General features: G+C 40.0%; 1 long non-coding RNA gene across 2 annotated transcripts; it reads right to left on the reverse strand.

The window, feature by feature from the left end:
• Positions 1 to 518: 518 nt before the first annotated feature.
• On the reverse strand, positions 519 to 3,873 carry LOC147753481 (uncharacterized). Of its 2 annotated transcripts, XR_015311098.1 has the most exons (3): positions 3,522 to 3,873; positions 1,108 to 1,487; positions 519 to 653 (listed from the first exon to the last, which is right to left on the reverse strand). It is a non-coding gene; the product is annotated as an uncharacterized LOC147753481 (long non-coding RNA). The 2 variants fall into 2 exon arrangements; XR_015311097.1 differs by having other exon boundaries at positions 519 to 1,487.
• Between the last annotated feature and the right edge of the window lie 16,604 nt (positions 3,874 to 20,477).

Below are 20,477 nucleotides of genomic sequence, written 5' to 3' on the forward strand. Positions count from 1 at the left end.
AACATCTAAGTAGTTTGGTTGCAGCCGAATCTACGCAGGTGCAAGGCGAGAGTGACTATGGTGCAGGTTCAACGCTACCTAACTAGGAAATGCACTTTCAACAGTTTGGCAAAGCGACTGCAAATAATTGTTTGTCGGTGTTTCTCTTTTACGGATTATGCCACAATAAAAATGCAAAATTTCCTGTTATTATCATCATTATATAAAAAAAAAAAAAACTCTAGGTTATTGTATACGAGACGGTTATTATGTAATGAGAGGTATTTAATAAAGAATATGATATTTCGTGATGTATAAATGTGTGCTCTGTTTCATGAATAATAATTTGTTACAGTTTTTTCATTGATCAATAGTAAATTTTTGTATTTATCTGTGTAAATCACAAAAAAATTATAAAGTTCCATATCTCCCTTAGCTTCTAAGAGAAAAAAAGAACTCCAATTTGTTCTCCGAAAAAGTCGCTTTGATTCACGCCCACCCCGCGTTTATCTAATTTGTCGACGCAACTATGGCGGCCATTATTACTGGAAGCATTTTTGCAGCTTTTTATTGAGATTTTCGTTCATTCCCGCAAAAGCTATTACGTAGGGCAGCCTGAATACCTTGTAATGGGTGAACACGTAGACATCGTGGTGGACATCGAAAAGCGGCGGCTAAAAGAAACGTAAATGTTTCTTCTATTGATTCTGGACCATCCTTCGTTCACAATCCTCCATACGAACTATCAATATATGCGATAATCGGCAAACTACTCGCTGGGGGAGCGCTAAGAATTTTGCAAGCGCCAACGGTTTGGAAAGCACATCCTACGAAGGTTCGTCTTCTTCAGATACCCCCGCTTTTACTTTAGTTAGTTCTTGATACTATGTAGGTTTTCTAAGCTACTGTTCATTTCTATATTCCTTTATGGTTGCTCTTCCCGAGTTTCGTACTCGAGAAGGTTTTGTGGTTTAGCGGGGATCACAGTTGATAAGGGACTAGTTGCGATGGTTCAAGGTATCGGCTAAGCTGAACGAATTAACAGAAGTATTCTAGCAATAATGGCAATGATACCAACAACTACCGGCACTGTTGGTCGCTTCTATTTTTTTTGTTACACCACGTTACCTGTTACCCGCTGCTCGCTCAGAGGAAGGCCGCTTTTTTCAGACTCGTATCGCCTAATATTGTTCAATTAGTTTCTTCAAGCTGCTTTCGTTTTCGTTGTTCGGTACTTCCCATATACCTTCAGCTCATACCTTACTGCGTCTTATGACCTAACAGCTCGTATTTCTCTGCCGTATTTTTTCTCCTTATTTCGTCGTCTTCTGATCCATCTTATTGTCAAAATGGTGACTGGCGTTCGATATCGATGAACGTCGACTGATATCGTCCTGTTGCTGTCCCTGTTAAGCTATTTCGTCTCATTGTCGTTTCCCCCGTCTCCCCCCTTTTGGGTTCCTACCGAAGCTCGTTCTGAACTCGAATTGAGCATCTTGAATCCGCATCTAAGAAAAAAGTGCCCGAGTAAGAAAGATCGTGAGAAAGGACGGGAGCTAGAGAATCCGAGATGCCAAAAAACACCGAGCGCTGTCCGCCTGTCGCTACCAACTAACCCGTCAGGTTTTATCTGCCTAAGCTGGCCGCTTGCACAGCAAAAGTCTTCCGCCACAAACCGAGCTGCCACTTGCTTTTCCTTGGAACCTGACTGTCGCCCTCATGTGCTTCTTAAATTCTCTTCTAAAGCAGCCAGCGTTTTCTCGTTCGTGTTCTCTTGCACTTTTTGCCCCTCCCTACCTACCTATCTACCTACCTACCTACCTACCTACCTGCCTGCTTGCCTGCCTGCCTGCTTATACCCTATGTTCCTGGTTTTCGGAAACTGAATTGTAAAATAGGTCGCTTCAAGATAGCAAGTAGGTTGGCTGAGCTAGGACGCCTTCATAAGCGCCATTCGCTTTCTGTGCCTTAACCCTACAATCCCTTTTCGATTCCCGCCCTAGAATGTATATGTGGCTTCCTTCCTCTAGCACAACTCGTTCACCGCCGGCTTCAATAGGATTGGCGGGCTATGCTGTTGGAGGCGGCCTGCAGCGACTGTGGCTGGCCGCTGTCAAAATGTGCTGACTTTTGCAACCACTACGATCACCCAATAGAAGAACCAGCATCAGGATGGATATGTATAGACGTGTGGAAATATCCATAGGTGGATAAGCGCTTTGATGTGAATGGTTCAGGCTGAATGAAGATTGAATGCGCGAAATTCTCCCGCGTACAGCGAAAATAATGTAATATTGGTTGTGAGCGAGCGACGGCTGGCAAGTAAAGGGCTGATGCTAGATGTTCTGATGGGTTTGGTCTGAAGAAATTTCGACTGTCAGAATCTTTTAGCGACGTCGGTTTAAGTCATGCGGCCTCCAATGTGAGCGCACATTGAGGTGATAGTTTTACTTAGTGGCATAAGACGCTGTAGTTAGGTAGTGTACCCCTCGAGTTAGTGGATCCGAATTTTACGGCTGCCAAATTCGTTAGAGGGTTTGTACTCTTATAAAAGGACACGTGGTCAAATTCTTTTCTTCGTATTTAGCCGATAAAGAGACTGTCTTGTGCGAAACGCGGTACGGGGTAGCCGATTGGCCAAGGGCCAAAGATCATTTTGTATTTTTGAAGGTTCGAGTTGCACTGCTGCTAAGGTACCTTTTGAATGTATATTTTAGCTGCAGAGTGGGAGGGGACTCGCATCGTTGACCTTCTCCGGCGATCAAATCAATAGACTCACCATTGTCTCATTAATGACTTCAGTTAAACGCTTATCGATCCTTCTTGCGTGGATCTATTAGGTGGGCGATTGATTATCGGCTGACAACAAGAACGTCAGAATCTGAATTGAAACCATGCTAGCCATCAGATTTGCCGTAAACTCCGTGTAAGATATCCAGTACTGCTAGCGTAAGCGAAGCGATGCGTTGAGTTAGGACCTCGGTGAAATACGGGTTATGTCCCACAAAACTAAATAAGATACACGATTGCGTTGAAGCTTATTTTGAGTCATATACGTTGCTTCGTTACTATAAAATCTTTAATAATGGAAGGCACAAATAAGGCTCTACAACAGATACAAGCACACATATTACGAAAAAGGATGCTGACCTCATCAAGTCTTTACTGGGACACTGAAGTTCACCTCGATCGGGACTGTTAATCCACAGTCCGTTTCAATGTACATCGTGCTACGTGCTACTAGCCAATATAGGAGAGGTAGAATAACGCGCGAAAATGTTCTCGACTTCTGATGGCGGGCCATTTCAAAGCTCCAAATACCTGTCTATGCGGACAAGAAGCTAACAATAGCATTTAATTAAGGCGATTCGTACCTAAGTTATTGCTCCCGCGATAGAAACTCGAGCGTCAACAATCGGCAGCGAACTAGTTGAAACCTTTTCAATAGCTTTTCGTGTAGAAATTGCTTTGAATTGGCGTAAAAGACGTAATGAATGGAAAGTTAACCTTGCTAAAATAATAGAACAATGTTAATAACTCACCCACTGTTGCAATTTTTACGAAAATCCAATCGTGTTCCTAGTTGATTATGCCTCAGTCTTCGGCTGAAATGTGAGGTATAGTCAGGCCACGACTAGAGCATTCTTCATCTGGGCCGTCCCATATCGCCCAGATCAGCTGTTAGGTGCTTCCATCGAACGGCAAACTGAAAACAACAACCTAACGCTAAACCCCACGGCTACATCCGAATGTTCGTCGCAAAGAGAAGTAGTTTAAGGTGAGCAAATCTAAGCAGCAAATGAACGACAAATAATTAAGCAACGTTGTCGTTGAGTCGCAAAGACACAAGAACTATTTGGCCTGAACAGTCGAAAGGACCAATCCAAATCGTTCGTCCACGAACGTTTCACCCAGGGTATACTATTATATCTGATCCTACGGTGCGATATTACATGCGTGATAAAATACAATATGATTTTATACAGCGCTATGTGACAGGTTTTTCTAACAAATCGCAATATCAGTACATCCATATACGTTTGCATTCACCTAACGACCACTTTTTGCGCTGAGTCATATTCTAATTCTGTATGACACTCTAACTTATCCGAAATAAGCGTTACAAGACTTGAAACGGGGGACGGTTACAGACCACAGACGTCATCTTGCCTCAGGTACTACGGCGGAAACCCCTACTAGATGTTAAATTTTCGCTCACTTCCATCTGTGATACTTACTGTATGAACAGCCTAGAATAATGTAAGAATATGTTTAACTGCTCAAATTTGTATTTTTGTTTGTTTTACTTGTAATAACGCAGCGTATTTGTCTGATAAATTACTCAGGTCTGACACGGTACGATACTCAATTCAACGATAATCAATCTAGGAAGTCAAACAAAAAAACAAAAAGATTAGTGATGGACCCTAGCACTGTTTGTTCTGAAAACAGAGAAGCACTTTTACTTTGAGAGTCGTATGTGATATAAGTATACGAATATGATACTTGGATAAATACAAAAACTTGAACATTAAGTTCGCAACTTATAATGTGACAGCTATAAATTTGGCAGTCAACTGTCGATCGACGAGTATTTTGTTTGTCTCGCGGAATGATTACTACGGCTATTGCAATAAGATGAATTTGGTCAAATAGCCAGTGTACAAGTCAACAGCAGGAAGCGTGTGATAGAGACATTAACGATATAGGCCTAATGCAACACATGATAATTCTCTCTCTCTAACGTACGATAGTGTTTTTCAATACATGAAATTTCCTTTTAAACGAATAATGTAAACTTCGCTAATCCAATATATGGACTTTCAAGTACACCTTTATCTATTTCACGAAAGCTAAGTGATCATAAATGTTTCATTAATTTAATATAGTCTCACGACGAACTCTTTTACAATTTTTCTTTCCATTTTTCATCATTTACGTTCCGGAGAAGGAAACGATAAAAAGGGAAAAACATTACTCGACGTTAAACCGGATGTTATCGGGAGCGGTATTCTTCTAGCTGTACAATACTGTAACTTTATTGTTACGTGTACTTACAGGTGAGGATTATATAGTAGTTACTGAAGATAACGGTACTGATACTGATAAAACCGGAATATTGTTAGTCTGTGGGAAAGAGCGGCGGAAGATAATTGAATAAAACGGGAAACAGGCTTTCGATTAGACACACTATACATTGAAATTATCAATTATACAAAATTTAACGAGCATGAATATCGATTCAAGGTAATATCAATTTAAGCCACGAAAAAAAGATCAGTGCTTTATTGAGCAGCATTTACAATTCTACACAAATAACGCTCGCCGGGTTATTGTTGGAGGCACGTCATAGAAACTGGAGCCAAAAACCTCAGGACTTGGAACGTTTTCATAGCTTTTCAATCCTTTCAGTAAAAGAAACACGCCAATAAAATTATAGCAATAGTTTATTTTAATCATATGATTGCAATAAATTACGTAAATAAAACACTAAACAGTTGATTTACCTATCTCTTTACGAGTTAGGTCGCGTTAGAGGCAACTATTAAACGTAAACAGGCTGATAGCGTACGGTTGTCCGGAACTTTGGATGCTGTACGAATCATTTTTGGTAGAAATTAATTTTTTATCGTATTTAGATAATGATTATTTAATAAATAAAAGTTGTGCGCCAATTCGAAAGGAAAACATGATTGTATTTCAGTCCATCATTTTTGGCTCATCGTTCAGGCGAATGTGGCTTAAATAACGACTGATGCAAATACTTTGGAGCTATTGTTATATCTGTTTCTATTGAACCATGGTAGATGGCCAAGCGCCTGCGCGAACACAGGTGGTCGTTGTAAAGGTAATAAATTTACGAGGCCACATTTGTGTTATATATTCTATAAGGCGCTTCACTCTAATCCTAGGGGTGGAACTTTACTGAACTTCACTTTTGCGTTATGTTATTAAGTCTTACGAACGGCTTTGTCTCATAACACGTTTCGGATAACTTGGCGTTGATATCCAAAATTCAAACTAGACAACATCATTAGCAGCTCTCCTACCGTCTGAGCCCTCTTCAATGCAACTATGGATAACTCGATACTTGTCTTTACCCTGGGTTAAACATTTGACACCGAATGATAAAAACCATCAAGCAAAACAGAACGTTTCGAAGAGGAAAAGATCGAAAGGAAAGACGAAAGATCTCATCTAAATACAAGCGAGTTAAGTTACGGTGGATTTAATGCTAGCCGCTAAGTGGTACATCGGTCCTGGGAGACCGTCGTTAATAGTCAGGGGTCACGTGATTCCATGTTTTTTTTTTAATGGGAAACATATTTTGAAAATAGTTTGATAAAACCATTAACATTTTGTTGTGGATTGGAACAAGCTTGCGAATATGCCCTTTAGCGGCCCGTTCATCCTGCAGCTACACCTATTTATAACCATACAATACTATAGTTACTACTATAAAACGCACTTGATTTATTATTTATGGCGACAATAGGGACACTGTTGATAAATAGCGCGGAACGAAGATAGGTATAATTAAAGAAAATACATTTGATATATGCGAAAGTATATTATAAAAGGGTAAAGATCTCTGTTATAATGGAGATCATGAGAGTTTTATATCAATACGTTTCTTCACGCAGTTCTATTTAATTACCAATTGTAGCTTGCGCCACTCCGAGCCTAAAATGTCTAGGTCACTGTTTCACAAGCCGTTAAACGTATTCTCTTTTTTTTACGACGTTTTTCAACACCTAACCTATAAAACCTTTCGATATATTGACTCGTAGATGATCAACAGGTGATATTACTGTATTTTATTAAATAACCTCATCAGCCGACCGTGCGTGCTAAGCAGGTGCGTATAGATTCATCATCCTGCAGTATACCAGGCTGTCTGCAGACGACAGATGGACAAAGAGAAAAAAACTAGTTGACCCAAGTATGAATAACCGTACAGATTTTCGCAAAAATAAGCGTTTCAAATATATTTTCAACGCATAACAAACACAATGGAGAGCGTTTGTATCTGTTGTATGTTTGAAATCGACATGATATCGTGGCTTTCCTATAACCAACACTGTGTAATCAACAACTACTACGTGGAGTCCCTGTAACACATACAAAGATATAGGGGGCACATGTCACAAAGAGTCCTTGTCGCACACGCCGCTTAGCAGCAAGGATGTTAGCAGTTTAGGACAATGAAAGGTTTCTTTTCTGTTTTGACCAGTCGATTACCAGGCCGTTGTGGCTCGTTCAGCTTGGTGCGGCAGCAATAGTAGTGCAGCTATAGAGGGGCTAAACACAGCCATTGCCATCATCGTATGTCCGTCCGACAAAGGCTTTTCCTATACGTCTCTGGCTAAAAAAAGATCTACAAGAATCCATCTAGATTAATTGCCAGCTTGTACATATTAGCTTCAATAAATATGCTTCCGAATTTTTAGAAAATAGATATATATATATATATATATTAAAAAACCTATTTCAGTGGTCCAGATAGCTCTACAATGTCGCGTATTTCTTTTCTATATGGGCCAGAAGTGAAGCTATCCGAGGATGCAATCAATTCGTGAAAAGAAATCACTTCGGCAAAGCACCTGTCTGTCTAGAAAACGCTATGATTATGTCTACACATATCGTTGCCGGCAAGTTAACTAAGTCAGAAGTTATGATCCGCCTACAATGGGTCCACATGAAACCTTACGCTGCAATGTATAGAAGCATCATGAATGTTTCACATGCAATCCACGAACTGCGTCTCAGACTTTAAAAAGAGAACAGATTGAAATAACGTACACATCGGTGTTAAAAGCCACCCTATTCGCATTGAGGCTAGTGGAACTTTAGCGGATCCATTATTATAGTATGGAAAATTATCCACGATAAAGCCTAATGGTCGGAAGACATCTTTTGTCAATCCAATATCTTCCAAGAGAAAGACGTATCTTTGACATTACGCGAGTGGCTAAGTGGTGTCGAGCACAGCGTTCTCGTTTCTAAGCCCCGGTACCATACTAAACCTTAACTCATTTCTGATGATTTCCCTGTTGAAGTCGGGGGCTTATCATAATGTGACGCGTCCTTTAAGTGTGCAATCTGTGACCCCACGGTGACCATAACGATTCACATCTTCTCGGCTGCTCAGGGGGTCGGGTGAAGTAGCGAAACGTGCAGAGCTAAATACGATTGTTCTTAAAGCACTACGTAAAGTAAACCTTCAATGCTTAAGTCAAATGGTTTAGCAGAGGATGAAGGGAGGGGACCCGATAATGTAACATTAAGGTTTTCAGGCAAATGGTTAGCTTAAAACAACTGTGCAATAATACATGCTGTCCCGCTCCTACGTTCATCATACCAGCGCTTTTACTGTATGATAAATAAACAGTAAGCCGACGCAGAGAAGCTGCGATTTCAAGAGCATATACCTGTTCATTTTGATTACCATGGGAACCCCTTTACCAGTAAGTGACATGTGATAGGTTCCGAAACATATGCCTTCTAATATGAGCGACAGACGGCATGGTAGAATCTCAGAAAGCTGACGTCGGAGCAGCTCGTAGAGAGAATGTATTTGGTCGTAATAAGATAACGAGATCACACAGTTCTACAAAATAAATGTCACGAATTAAAACATCATAATAATAACAAAAACAGTGACTAACGTAGATCTTTCTTTGTTACAAGCTTTATACGTTCGAGGTTTTGTTTGAATACAACGTCAGCTAGGTGAACTCCCTTAGAACTTGTCGTGGGTCATTCGCTTCATTCTGTTCTTGACCATTTTCTCGCATATATTTAGCGTTGTCTCTGAAATAATGACCCGGATGTCTCTTTTGAATTTATCCACCATGAATGGATTGTCACAGTACATCCTGTATTTTGATCAAGAACAAGATCTAGGAGACCATTTGAAACAGCCTCGCCTGAAGATCAGCCTCTCTTACTGAAATGATCATTTAATAACTCGATTACGTCGCTAGTTATGTGGAGAGATGGCCCATACTGCTGACAGCATACGTACTGTAAACTTTCGTCATCGATTTGGGGTGGCAGAATACCTTGGATCACCTCTTGGTAGCGAACAGAATTCGCAGTTTCAAAGGAGAAGGGCCGAGGAAACCTCCGCCCCAGATATCATTTTCTTTGGTATATAAACCTCTTTTGGGGATAGTCTGGTGATTTTCGATCAGTCATAAGCGGCAATTGTGTTTGTTTACACATTTCCCAGGTAAACTGGTGCCTTATTGCTCAGCGCAATTTTTCAGTGAAATTCACTACTTTGAGTCAGCCTGTCTAACGCTTGGGTAACAAAGTGACTTCGGAGTTAATAATCTTTAGACTTGAATATTTGTATCATCTTGATTTCGTGGACGTATATTTCTGTCTCGTTTGGAGGTGTTCTTCCGAGAGTCTCAATCTCGCCAAAATACGTTTACGAGGCTGTTTAAAAATGAGCGACCCTTGAAAGAGCTGTGCATTGATATTTTCTGCGTTCGGCTATCTATAATATTAGAAAAATTATATTTTACATTTTGGAATACTGCCCAGCTAATAACAGTCGCATTTGCGATCGTCCTATGCGTTCTTAAACGCTGATCTATCAATGGCCAAGTGGAGATACAAAGACGTGTGATCACTTTCGAATATATTGATTTTATCATTTCGCGTACTCGTGGTACATTTGTGTCAGAATCCGATATGTTCTCACAAGCAGTTGATACAAGTAAGTTCCACAGGGTCATATGACCTTAGGACCACATCACGTAGCTGTGCTTAGGCAGGAACTGAATTCGACCTTCCGTAGAGGTATCTCAGCTAGTCGATGTATGTTGACGAACCGGGCCAAGCAATTCTTTTAAATGCAGCTAAACGGGAGCACAATCATGAGGAGCACTGAAAAGATACTGGATTATATCAGTCTTAATAACGTCATCATTTGTTCTTGTTAACCAACTCACAAGATCAGAGCGCGTCAATTTCCATATATTCAACCAGATTAGTGTACGGATATAAAATTATTTTCTTACTATATAGCAGAAGAACTGTTGCTAGTTATTATTATATTAGAATAGTTTCTTCAACAAACCTATAATATACTTGAATGGCCAAGAACATTTTTCTAGTCTAGAGATACGAGGTTCATGTTGAAAATTTGATGCACATAAACATAGCACATAGCGGCGCACTGAGGCCGTGGTGTCCTTCGTTCTTGTTAGTAACGGTATTCATAAACCGTCTGTTGTGATGGCACGAGAGCGACACCGACGACAACGTAAAGCAGTAACACAAAGCTTTATTTTTCAATGTTTTAACAAATATTCTCTGTCAATACGATACTGTGATTAAATTCCAAATAACCATCCGGCGATCTATGTCGCTACAGATTTGCTTTGATCAGCAACTATTGTACGTGTATAAAATGTTTATATTTATAACACATGAGTTTTTATCTAATCTTCATGTGCACTATGGTACTGTATATCATAATAGCCCGTTGATTGGGTGAGGTAAACGTCTACGGACAATTTCAAAAGGTAGTTAATAGACAGATTTATTAATTCCGCTTATTTCTCCGTTTAATATATATATATATTTTTTTTTTATTTATTTACGAACTTTTTATATAACAGAAATGATGATGTCTTAAGAGTTGCATTCTGCTTTCTCTTAACAAAATGGCAACCCGATATTTACATGAATATGTATCGATGGTAATGAGCTAACATCAAATCAACGGCCAGCTATCACACGATCTAATAATCTAAAGTTGAAAAAATCTTAGCTTAACCATGTGTTCCCATAACTTTCCTGTTGCTTAAGTCAGCGTTGAGAGGGTCAGGGGTACCTTTTTCCCATTATCCAGCCTTTGATTCTTTTAAAAATATCATTAAAGGCAATAAGGAGAGTTATGACTTAGCCTTGCGCCGTATTCAATAATCTTTAGAGATAGATCGCCAATATCTATTTTTTTTTTCTACATTACATCTCTTGCTACTACAACAGATGTAAAATAAAGGCTTTTCAATTGTTAAATGACTTTTTTCAAATAGTTAAAAGGTCTATGTTCCACACACTTTTAATATATGACTAAGTAAAGTTTGTGTCTATATACACGATGCTTATAACAATTTAGATATTCGATATTAACTATTGGACACGATTTTGTAAGTGTACGATGTTTAATATGTATGTAATAGCAGCTAGTAGATTGATCCAATTTTCGATATAGAGACTGTTTGATAACTTCCATTACCATCGTCCATCCACGGAAGCCCCGTGCCAGTCCTTATCCCAGCCTTAATCTTCAACGACTTCCACGGTGTGAACGCTGTAAAGATGAAACAACGAGACACCTCGCATACACATATGGGCACATATACACAGTTTTTTTCCCGAGATTTTTTTATGTCGCTTTATTAAATGAAAAGATATATCTATTCTCTCTGCAGAATTTTCTCTCTTCGTATGCTTGGGACGCTTTAATACAGCCACAGCGTAATATTTATAGCAAACGTCTATCTCATTTTTCTACAGGGTGTATTTTGTTTCAGGACAGCGGTCCATTTCAAAAGAGATGATCATTGACGAGTCACAACTTCGATGGCCATAAGTGCAAGCAGGACCAATACGAAACACTAGAGGACGCACCGCAAATATGAAGTTTCGAAAATGTCTAAAATATTTAATAATTATAAAACAGATTACCTGACTTACGGTTGATAGTGAACGTACTTCACCTGCTGTACCCTGCAACAGTTAAATAAATTGATTCTGTCCAACCATTACCGAACTCTAAGCAGAGAAGCACAAAGAAATCATGATAACAATAACCAAATAGTAGTAGTAGTAGTAGTAGTAGTAGTAGTAATAATAATCACTTAGTAGAATTACATCTCTGTAGACTTGATATAAAATTGAATTCCGACCTAGGATAAGATCAGCAAAAAGCCGATGGAAAATATGGTGTAAGCGCGTGGGTAACTGTAACTTTTACGGGTGACTAGTGTGAATGGACGGTACGAACTCAGTAGCCACTAACGTTTTTAAGTTCAACCTCGATTGAGCCCACCATATGAGAGATTTAGAGCTGCAGGTCACCTCACCGCTTCAGACCGTAGAGATCACGTTTTTCTTTTGATCATATTAGGATAAGCTAGGTACTGAGAATAAGGTACAATGAAGCTTTTTAAAAGCAAAAAAACAATAGCGCTACAATGAGCCGGCTGAAATTTACAACATCACACTAAATCACAATGTCAGAGCCGCAAGATCGTAGATAAAGACTTCCACCTCGCTTACGAATGTAGATGGATGTGTTTCATATGATGCTGATAAACAGGTTCTTCATGCTTGTGACTAGATTTAACCAAGGCTTCCTCTAAGACGCCTGCCCTAGCAGCTCCACCGAGCAATGCTAACGACCCAAGATTCTTGAGACCTTCTTTTAGGCCGAAAGCCTCGGCGCCTGATGGACGTAGCACCAGCAGGGAGACGAAGGCCAGAATCCCAATGACGGCATCAAACTTCATTCCGCGAGAATGTGAAAACGACTCAAATAAGCATTTAATTGATAAACAATTTATTTATTGCTTGTCTCTGACTGTTTACATTTACGCGTTTTGTCGAAGAAGTTTTTTTCGTTGTCCATACTATGCCTGACTTATTTCATAACATGTCTCTAGGGCCTTACAGTGCCCGTATCACCTTGTCCTACTGCCCAATGTTGGATTCATTTATTATATGCTAGTATCACACATGATTTGAGTTGATAGTGGATTTCACTAGGGGAGTAATAGCAGGATTGAGAAGGGGGCCTGCGTCACTCACTCTCAATCGAGATTGCCGGTGCAGACAAAATCTATTCGATTAGCTGCTGCTTTTCCCGCCATCGACTTTCCGTCGGCAGTATGTTCTGCTTCTATGAACGTATAGCCATTTAGTAAAGAGTCTATAAATAACCTGCGTTTGCACTTCTCCGTTGATTAAAACCGCAGAAGATTCTTTGAATTTTTCTGCATTGTTTCTTTTTCGAAGGAGACTTCTAATAAATACTATGGTTACCTTAAAACCTACTCCCATTATAATGATTGTTCCACGGAACGGACAATTAGTGCACTGGTAGCTACACTATTATACGGTAATTTAACATTAATAATTTATATGCTTTATACGACTTATGATATGTACAGCAAAAACGTTAATTGAAAAAGTTATTTTGTGTGTAAATAGAAGTGGCAAAGCAAAAAATGAATATATAAATGCACGCTCAAAATGCAACAATGAAGTACGAACTCCGAATCAACAAACCACAACTTAATACTTAATACCATAAACCAGTGAGACCTACGTCAAACACGCTTGATGTATCCAGGATACCAACCCGGTTATTGAAAAGAGAGAAGTATGACTTTTCAGTTTGAACGGTGATCTATTTAAGCGTACCCGAACAGAAAGCAAGAGAGGGAACGTGTGGAGTGGTCAGAACAATAATAATCATAATAGACACCGTAATAATAACCAAAGCGAATGATATTGCGATGATTGTTTCGTATTTATGTCAATGTACAACAGAATCATGATATATGTCGACCTATATACGTCCATTCACCGAATTACAAAAGCCCCACTAGCATTACCCGCAGCGGCAGCTTCATTTGTCAGAATGGAATGGCAGCCGATGTTCTGACAGCGAAAGGAAACCTTTCTTTGTCTTCTTGCCCAATAGCGACGGGCGATCGAGAAACGTCAACCAGAAACAGACATAGAGGAAAGCAAAAATTCAACAAGAGCTGTTTCGACGGTGGCGCAAAGTGGAGAAGGTAAGACCGCTATTGGGAAGAGGAAGGCGCACCGCGTGAGGTACGTCTGGGAGTGTTGTAGCACCTAACTTAGTGAAAACGTGGTGAAAGCCTTCAGGCCTCATGATATAAGTGATAAATGGCTTATGTTTTGTAATATTTTTTCGAAGATATTTCTTTAAAAATTTACTCGATATACAATCGAGTTATTCGACACTTGTTAGATACTTTATTAGGTACGAGTGTGAAAGATGTCTGTGTCCTTGAAACACTAATAACAAATTAACACTAAGTTAAGTAATATTCCAAGTAAGTGTAAGTATTCCATCACGTAATTTAGTTTCTTCTACAACTTCCCGAATCATTAATCTGCGTAAACATGCAATGCAGTTCTAACTTCAAGATCACTAACTTCTAATGCGTACATGGTTGTCGTTTTGCAATGTGCTTGCCTGAGCATAAGCTTCCTAAACTACCAATCAATGGACTATATTCGCAATCTGTAACATAATAAACGAGAATCTTCTCGCCATAGATTAAAAAAAAAACAGCTAGACGCTACATAATACGATCTAAAATGCCCTTTATATTATCCTCTCCCTATACCACACTGAGCCATAGCATAAAGTATCAAACAGTTTTCTGGAAATATATATAGATCTAGAGAAGGGCAAATGGTGCAATGATCTTTAGATCATTGTCTGTTTAAAGATGGGTTTACACGAACTATTTAGCGATTGTCACTGCCATCCTAAGGCAGATCGAGGTAATGCACTTGCCTTTAGTCGAGTTGCGCCGTATCAGGTCAATGTGCCAACATGGGACGGTATATATCAGTTCTAGGACAAGCGGTGGGCCAAACGCTTCTGCCATTAACAATAATACAGGCTCATTGCCTAGAAAATACAGATGTTCTATAACTAATCAAACACATCACGATAACACCAAGAAGCCAGCGTGACCACACAGAGGATTAAGCATGAACTGTTAGCCTCTCCTTAACTTCTACTGACAAGATTATTTCTAATGTCCCATTCTTTATTTTAGCTTGCTAATATGCACAACCATATAGAAAATCTCCCCTTCTCTTTGAAAGGTAAACACAAACACGTATTTGTTCAAACAAAAGAAAACAAAGTACATTCTTGTATTTTTTATAATGAAAATGTTTTTCTTTCGATTCAACAGAGCTGTTCGTCCTTGATGTGGTAAAAGAAACAAAAAGCAATCGCTACAAGTAATAGCAACGGCACTGATGTAATTGCACAACTTCCTCCGGAGGTATTTCGAAACAGCCTTCGTCGAACGGAGAGGAGGAATATCGCCTCCGTATTGGGGTTGCCTATTTGCCTTGCCTGGTCTCAAGGAAATTCCTCGAAAATTCCTCGTACATTTCTCGTAAGGCTGTACTCAACGTTTGACAATAAGTGAGTAAACCATTGTTACAAACTTGTAACGAAGTGACATTGATCAACTTGAGGAATGTAGTGGTGCTTACAAATAGATATTGTAGCTTAATGAATTAGCGGTTCCATGTCATACTGTATGCTTCTTTGATAAAAGAGATTATAGTAAATAAGTGTCTTTAAACGGAGCGGAAGCCAGAGGTAAATATACAGTAAAAGCTTGTATCGAAACATAATAACAATAGTAGTAATAATAATAATATCCCTAAGCCCGATAAGTTTAAAATATAATGAGATTCAAGCGCCCCACTCCGCATACGTAAGTTCGATCGCCTAGACAGCTAAGCAGTATGTCTGATATAGTAATTAACAGATTTACAGTAACTTCTAATCAAGTTAAAATGAATTAGGCCTTCCGACAACCAGTGTTGAGATACTTAGGTCTTACCACTACTACTACTACTACTATACTAGGCAAAAACTTATTTTTCATAATTGTAGGGGACAAACCTTCATAATGAGCTGGCTTACGGCGTCACGACGTTTGCAGCAATGAGCGGCAGCAGGCCGACGAGTTTGTCATTGGCAATAAGCAGTAAAATATAGTTATGTATTATAAGATTAGGGTGTTAGTATTTTCGATGGTTCGTTTGTAAGGTCTTTTACGTTAAAGGGTAAGACTCGGCAATCGGTAACGATAATCTGCTCGTCAACTTAAGTTAGCACGGGTTCAGGTCAATTACCTATTATTTTTTCATATCAACACTTGACAGACATGTCTCATTGGCCAGCGTAGTGTACAGTTGATGCTCATGTTTGTTGAGAATTTTTCCTTATGGCTATAATCATCAATTGGTCCTACAATATTCGGTGTGCGACTCCAATTGAAAATTATTTAAAGCAAATTTATGTGAGAACTATTGATGTCTTTATTGAATCTTATGCTATTGATCCCTAGACTAGGCCTTAAAGCGCGTTTAGTTCATAACTTCGCTCAACATTCAAATAGACCATAGAAAATAGTATTTCTCAGTACTCAATTTGAGCGCATAACTTATATGGTTCCGGCATTTTTCTAAACTAACTAGAGGGCTACGAGATTGAATTAATGGCATTTTTTACGGCTTTCGTTTTGGGCAGATTTTCCAATGCGATTGCCTCTGAAAGCTCTTCAGTGTTTATGATTTGCTATTTTATGAGATCACATAACATCTTAATGTACACCTAATGAAGGCATCGCGTATATTGAGCCTACACCGCATGGTTTTCAACCTACATATGATTTGTTAATTAAAAACGATTTAATCAGAGAGCTGACTGGATTGCCCAGCTAGTATCAGTGTAAAGAATGAGAATCGGTGGACAGTATAAAATAAGAACAAGCAAAACTTATAAAAACTAAAATATCGTTGCTTCGCCTTTGCATAATGCAAGCTTTTTGCTTTTAAAATATTCGCCACAGATTTAAAATGTTGTAATTCATTTCATAAGTAAAAACTTCACTTTTTTATTTACAAATTCAAAACTAAAAAAAATCTACTTCTACAGGTTGTTCCTTTTGCCTTGATCATTGTGTACATGTCAATCGTTCGCTTAAAATCACTAATGCATCGTATACTCCATCTATCGCTGTCCACCCGCTCAAAATGTCGCGGTAAACTGCGATGAGTTATATACCTATCGCTGAAAATCAGTTGCTCGAGCCGTTTAGGTAGTTGAGAAAAAGGTGTCATATACGTTTTGCTTATTACCTGCTTGCTTGTTATCGTTGTCATGACTGGCCAGTTTGACTTTAACTCTCCCCTCACGCCTCGTCCCCTTATTTTTTCATCTTGCAAGGAACGCACGCCTTCCTGACACCAGCTGATTACAAGCGGCAGCTTGACTATGTGACCGCTTTCTCCCCGTTAAAAATTACGATGTATTATGACCTACGTACGAGAGTTTGGTCGACCAGTTGCAGTTCGGGAAACTCAGCAACAACAGCAGGGTTGTAACATGCGGACAGAGCAACCGAGATGCGAACTCGAAGGTGGTCCTTTTTCACAGTTGTATGTCTTGTACGGGGAGAGGAAGAGGCAGAAATAAGATCGTCCTGCCGGCAGGCCGGAGCATGCAGTTCATATAGCATTTGGTAAAAGCAGCTTGTATTTGCTTAAGTACTGAACTAGTTGAGTAAACCAGAATTATTCACTAGGTTGAATCATAGGTCTTTTATATACCATATAGTTTTTTTTTTTTTTTATAGAACGACACACGAAGACAGCGCAGTTAGATCTTCGATGTCATCACTTTCGCAATTTCGTGGGGTATGTCCCATCTTCGTAGTCCGGTGGCCATCTTATCCTCCTGGTGGCTGCCTACCTATTTTTTCCACTCAACCTCACTCAACCCCACTTAACCTTCCTTTTCCTTAAGTTTCCTTTTCAGGTCTACCTAGAAGCACCTTGGCCTATGAGGACCATGCGCGGCTTTCATACGGAAAGCTTCTTTCTGCACAAACCTCTTCCTCCCCCTCTTATCACTCCCTTCGCTTTCACCCGCTCAAGTCCAGCCGTCAGTCCCGTTTCCGCCTGCTAGCTCTTGTCTGGCCTAGCGTCGAGGCCTGAACGCTAAGGGAGCTTTTAATGAACACCACCCTAAGGAATGACTTACATCTCCACCTCCAGTCTCTCTCTTACCTGGCACTCTTTATAGGGCAGGACGCGAAACCCCTGCTGTTCTGTGCTTTTGCCCAGAACGCCGACGCCAATAGTCAGCGCTTCGGGGTCTCAGTGCCGCTACTGTAGCTGCTACCTCGGCCGACCGCTGTCATACTTCCCTGTCGTTTGTTCTCCCACCTTCTGACGCGAATGCTGCCCACTGTCGGACTCCTGAAGTCTCCTAAAGCTTTAAGCTGGACCGCTCCAACCAGCAGCTTTGCCGCCTTCCTCGTCGTCTTTCGCTTTATTATATTTACCGTTCACCATAAAAACAAACTCACTCGCGGACTATTGACCTGCCCGCCGCTTACGCCGTCAGCAGCTCTTGCAGCCCGCTCTCCTGTTTTGTCGTCTATTAAAGGCGGATATAGTAAATTTCTATTCGGAGGTGGCAGTAGAGGCTGTGGCGCCAGCAGTGGTGCCAAGACTTCGGTGGAACAACGCCACCCCCGCCGTTGAGTAGCTTGAAGGCAGGTAGTTTGGCAAAGCGAACGCAGGCATGGCAGGCGCTTATTGGAGCTAGACGAACTCCTGACAGGCCTGGTCCTTCTTAACTCCGCTTTTACTCACCCATTCACTCCTTTTCTTTGCTATTTTTTTCTTTCGAAATTACTGGGGATACTGGAATGCTTACCGCCCTTTCCCAAAGAGCATCTCTTCCCACAGAATAACGTATACCGGTTAAGTAATCATCTTGTCAACCGTTGGTAGGAAATGGTGAATGCTTGCTTTAGCGAATAGCAGCGCAAGAAGAAGATACAATTGAAAGGGACATTAGGAAAATGCGGTAACCAGGTTGAACTAGTTGATATTAAAGCTATCACTAATAATGGATATTACCGTTTAGTCGCTATGACGAGCTGCCCTTTATCTACACGAGTGCTCTGATTAACAAGCAATATAAAGGGATACAGATTAAATGTCTCGTTATTATATAATTCAAGGCCAGATTTTTTCACTATGGAACCCAGCTAGCTTATGAAACTGACTCGTGATTTGCTCTACAGAACAAAGTACATTTTCGATATATAAAGAGAACATTATGGATTACTTTATTCTTAAACACACATAATTATATAGAGACAGTTGTAAATTTATTCAGGTATCATCTCGACGTAGCTGTTAACATTGGAAAGTGTATCAGTGAACTTGAAAACGAGCCATTGCTATTATTTAGAAAAGACTGAATTACAATTGCAGTTCATCTACAGATCTAATATAATATTTTAAGTTTGATTTTCATGCTGCACCGAGCTAGGCATTACCTTTAAGAAACCCCATCGAGTATGCAATCTACTTCGGGTCTTCACGCTGGCCTTATATCTTTCATACTAAGCAGCACACCGGTCCTCCGCAGTGTGTATACTCAGGGTAAAGATAATTTGATTTGGTTCATTAGTTGATTAGCGTGCTCAATGGTTCTAAATACACTTCTATTCGTCAATTACGAACTTTTCTCGAAAATAATTTTTAGCAGTTCACAGACTTGCACTTTATACTCTTCCAACCTCTCAATATGTATCCTTCATTCGAGAGCCTGCCCTGCCCTGCCCTGCCCAACATTTATTCCATTTGCTACTTCATTACTTTTCCCGGCAAAATCCGGGCTGATACTTCCAATCGCCAGCTGCGGTTCCTGCTGGCTACGACCATCGACATAACCCCATAAAAGAGTCGCCCAATTCTCTCTGTTACCCTCTGGCTTTTCCATGCAATCACAGTTTTTTATCGTCGTTGTCCCTCGTGGACGTCGTTCTATCGTATTCCCTTTAGATGTGTCAAGTCGCAGGAGAAACTGACGCCTTTCCTTTTTCTTTGTCCTCTTGTATATATATCCTCATGTATAAGCATGTTTCTTTCTCAAGAGCGCTAGACCCAGCCTGAAGTTGTAAGTAAGGAAAGCTGCATTCAAAAACCCAAAAGCTTCAGCATGCCTGTCATCTGTATTTTGGCCTATTTGATCTTTCTTTTTAAGAAATAGCGGAAAACCTTGCAAAGCAGCATTGACTCGTGTCAGCGTTGGTGATGACCGTCTAGTACTCTTTGATCTTTCGAGTCATTGTCGCCCTTTTTACGATTGTGAATTAGGAAGCAGGATGGACATTAAGGCGGTCAAATAGAAAAGGAGGATGTAGTGGCCGCTTGTAGCGCGCTTCAGTCACAAGGGAGTTCAGGAACCTAGACACAGTAGAGGCCAAAGTACGAGACCCTGACTGACCTGTAGGCCACTTTTGCCTAGACTTTTTAGTTTATAAGGAGAAAGCAGTTAAAACTATCGCTGAGCTAGTAGTACATAGGATAGGAACTCAAGCCATGCCTGTAGATTATAGTTACCTCTTTTATTTCGTGAATAATAGTGCACTACGGGTTTGAATTTGAACAGACGCGTGTTGAACATTAAAATTGTTAGGCGGACAACCGTGCACAGTTTTTTTTTACTGTTTCATGATTCCACCCACCGTTCTTGAGCTGTTTCTAAAACATCACCTTTGACGTAGAGCTTTAGTAGGCCTAAGTGTAAACTATAGTAACATTCGAAATCTACACCCACAAAATTGCACGCACAGACAATGATTACTTAATGG

This window comes from Varroa jacobsoni, unplaced genomic scaffold (assembly GCF_002532875.2).
Source record: "Varroa jacobsoni isolate VJ856 unplaced genomic scaffold, vjacob_1.0 scaffold_447, whole genome shotgun sequence".
NCBI classification, from domain to species: domain Eukaryota; kingdom Metazoa; phylum Arthropoda; class Arachnida; order Mesostigmata; family Varroidae; genus Varroa; species Varroa jacobsoni.